This window comes from Carex rostrata, chromosome 16 (genome assembly GCF_964058835.1).
Source record: "Carex rostrata chromosome 16, lpCarRost1.2, whole genome shotgun sequence".
Lineage (NCBI taxonomy): Eukaryota > Viridiplantae > Streptophyta > Magnoliopsida > Poales > Cyperaceae > Carex > Carex rostrata.
In genome coordinates, this window is record NC_135933.1 from 596,129 (window position 1) to 600,484 (window position 4,356).

A 4,356-nucleotide genomic window follows, 5' to 3' on the forward strand; every position below is an offset into this window, starting at 1 on the left:
GAATTTCTTCTAAGGATTGAGTAGGGGTATTGTCTATAATAAGTGAATTGATCCTAGTTTGTTTCTTCCTATGATTAGCTATCATGTGAAAATACTGAGTAGTTTGGTCGCCTTCCTCGAGCCACTTTTGCTTTGAGCATTGTTTCCAATATAATTTCTCGTCTAAATAAATTGTTTCTAGCCTACTCTTGAGGGAATTCCATTCTTCCACCTCATGAGGGGAAAGCTCCCTAAGTTCTTTCAAGATATCTAGTCTATTGAGAGAGTTTAAGATAATAGTCTTCTCCCTCTTTTTCTGGCCATAGAAATTTTTGGCCCAACCTTTAATTTTCTTTCGAAGGATGCTTAATTTGTGGTTCCAACTATATGCTAGATTGTGGTGTTGAAGTGGATGTTCTTGCCACCATTTGATTACTAAGCTACAAAAGTCTTCCTGTTCTAACCATAAGGGGTCTATATGAAATTGAGGAGAATGAGGAGTACCATGGCCAAGTTGCATTAACAAAGGGCAGTGATCTGACCCGTTCTTACTAAGATCAGTTACAACACTATTGGGGTACTTTTGGTCCCAGTTAATAGAAGTAAAGAATCGATCTAGAAGGGCAAAATTCGCGCCACTAGCCCATGTATATTTCCTACTCTGTAATTTGTGTTCGATAAGGTTATGCCTATCAACAAAACGATTAAATCGCTGACTAATTTTGACATCAAAATTGGTACCTGATTTTTCATCCTTATGCCTTATCACATTGAAATCCCCACTTATTATCCAAGGTTTTGTGATTCATACCCGAAGTTGTTCTAATTCCAACCATAGCGCTTGTTTCAAATTCCTAAGTACTGGACCATAAACAATGGTATATTGCCACTCGGTCTGATTTGATTTATTCAGAAAATGGATATCAACACAAAATCTATGTTCACTATGAGACAGAATATCAATTTTAGAGCTATCTCCTCCAAACAAAATTCCACCTGATTTGCCTATTGATGGAAGGTAAATCCAAATGTCTAGGTTATGTGCTAAAGATCTAAGAATTCGATTGCTAAAGTGTTCTTTTTTGGTCTCTTGGATGGCTACAATATCTACCTGATACTGAGCTATATATTCAGTCAACGCTTGTCTTTTTCTAGGGGAATTCATCCCTCGAATGTTCCAATTAAGAATATTCATAAAGCAACTAGTGTATCACTATTATGCCTATCCACTTGGTCTATGACCTGTGGCTGCAACACATGATGCGTGTGTATATGAGTATGCTTACTACTATTGGTACTTTGATATCCTAAGGACTGAAGTAAAGCCTCAAATTGGGTTCTCTCCATATTCTGTATAGCTGACACTATAATTTTCCTATCTACATCATTATTTCCTAAAATAATTTTGTAAACCTGAAAAAGTTGCTCTATCTGAGCAGGGGTAAATCTACTATATGGAAAATTAGTGAGCAAAGGATTACCTGCTGCTGATTTAGCAGAGCCTTGGGCTTTCCTTTTTTGGGCTCGTTTGAGAACTGGAGTGTGAGTATTCTGCACTTGAAAGCGAAAGCTTCGGCGGGGTACCTCTTTATTGTATCGCCACTCATGAGGTAGAACTGGGTCATCAGCCTGCGTATACTCGGTGGATGTGTCAGAAATTTCCACCACAGCTGGTGTTGAGGGAGGCTGACCTGGTTGGGAAGAGGAACACTTTTTCTTGGTTGGCGACCTAGGTTGATGAGGCCATGTAGAAGGATGTGGGGCTGTTTTTTTGAATTTGGAAGTCGGTGGTTTTCTAGGTAGGGGACTGGTGGAAGGTGCCTTTCTCTCAGAGGGAGGGGAGTGGAAACGCACTTGTCTGCCTACTGATCTCTTAGCAGATTGGGCTGTTTTCTTCTTAAAAGAGTTGGTTTTTTGAGCTTGGAGTCTTTGAGCCCGTTTCATTAAGGACTCTTCTTCAAGGCCATGGTCAAGTATATCTACTATGAATTCCTCTTCAGAATCAACATTTGGTTCTGGTATTTCAGAGACCATCAGTGTCACTGGGGGAAGAGGGTCTGATGCAGTGAGAGTATGATTTTCTGAGTCAGAGGTCGGAGCCCCTTGGTGTGCCTGAGGTGGTGGAGGAGGTTGGATGTCAGTAGGGGTTGCACCAGAAGTGGAACCAAAACCCTGTCCCATATGGATGGCATTGAGGGCGCGCTGAAATGAGTCCTCATCCGACTCATCATCTGAGTCAAAGTCATTGACAAAAGGGTCATCATTCTTACAACTGGTGGTCGGTGCTTTGGCTTTGCCTTTGTTAGGGGAGGATCCCAGCACTGGTTTGGGGATATTCTGAATTTCAGTGATGACAATACCATTTCTTCTCCTGTTAACTGTTGGCGATCGAAGATTAGGTGAAGGAGAAGGTCTAGAAATGGATTGAGCTGATGCTGACAGGTTGGAGGCATTGTTTTGAGGAGGATCAGAGTCCATAGGATGGGGGGTTGGGGCAGGGTCAGGAATGACTGGTGTTACACCAAAATGTGTACCATTTGGGTAGGGTCTGCCATTAACCCTGCTTCTCCAAGCATTAACACTTTCAGTGGTAGCTGTCTCAATTTCAAAGTCAATGTCAGAGGTGGATACAAATCCATGGGGTGATCTATGAGTAATGTTATGCTGAGCTGGTAAAGCAGAAGGATCCCCAATCCCAATTCTTACTCAAGCAAAACGATAATCATATCTAAACCGGGTACCGGGGTCAAGCTCAAGCACCACAGCGCCATATGGGCTAAAAACCCTACTGAACTCTTCCCAGGTCCACAAATCGTATGGAAAACCATGTAATCTTACCCACACAGAAGTCAAGCGCCTACCGGTGTTGTAGTTAGGATCCCATTTCACTATCGGAAACTGAATGTCTTCCATCCTTAACCAGCGTTTGCGTGTAGCGGCCATCAGCCATTCTTCTGAGGGAGTTTGGATAACGTAAATATACTCATCAAAAATCGCCACGCGCCATTTGAACGGGGGATAGGAGGTTCTGAGTACTCTTTCAACCTTTTCCGGTCCCCATGCTGCAATATCATCCAGAAGCATACTCAGTTGGAGTTCTCTGTTGATAGCTTTGGACTCAGGAGTCGAGTTAAACATCAGCACAGGTGGATGAACGATCCTCGGGATCGGCTCAGGGGCTGGCTCCTCTACAACCGGCTGAGGCACCACTGGAGGTGGTGGAGGACGAGGACGCGGCTGAATCGGCCGATCAGGCATCACCTGAGCCATCGGAGCCCCTGAAAGTGGAGCACGGGGATTTTGAGGAGGCGGAGGGGGAAATGGATGGTTGTAGCCTCTATCTGGCATCATCGGAGGAGGATATGGAGGGTTTTCTTGTCCAGTCGGCGCAGGGCCCCTCGGAAGCGGGATCGGTGGTCGAGATCTGTTGAAAGGTTGATATCGAGCTCACGGAGCACCACGGCGAGTGCTAGGTGGCGCCATTACCACTGGAGAAGAAGAGGAATGAGCACTCTGTGCTGGAGGTTGAGACGTGATAGAGTGACAGATGCTACTCTTATGCACGATTTTGTTACAGATAAAACAAATCTGACCATTTCTACAATCCTTCACTCGGTGTCCCCGATCTCCGCACTTAAAGCAAACTGGATGTGTTGGCGTGGAGCGTCGTTTGATCTCCTCCAATCGCGTGAGCACAATCGATGAACGGGTCTCTCTCTGGCGAGATGCACATGTTTTCTGTTGCCAGATCGGAACTGAGAGCAACGAGGCCTTGTACGTAGGTGGGCCAGGTTGTGGGCTTAGCGCCATGAGAGATGCAAAGTGAGCTCGGGCCTTTTCTAGCTGGCGAGCTTTTTGCATAGCCATTTTTTTTGTGTTTTTTTTTTGTATTTTTTGCCTCTCTTTTTTTGTTTGTTTTGGTTATCGCCTAATCACCATTATCGCCTAAGCGAAGCTCACTTCTCACTTCATCCCTTATCATTCGTTATACAACATTGATTATGATTGAACATTTAGAATAACAATGGAGGGATTGAACTTTTGAGAGAGCACAAATTATTATTCTGACTTTTTGTAGAAATAACGGAACAGTGCTATTCTCGTTGTTCTGAATAACAATTGAGTAAATTTGAATAAATCGAAAGAGCGCTATTCTCACTACATCCAAACATAGCATCAAGAATTTCAAAAGGCATGTGATTCTGAGTTCTCTGTGTACGAAGCACAGTAGGATCTGTTCCCATTATCGTAACTTGTTATCGTTATATATGTCAAAAAGATACTGTGATGATGCTATAAGATATAAGGTGGTGCCGATGGGCTGTTGAGCTCGTGACTCTTCTGACAAAAAGGAAGAAAACAGGGAACAATAACTCC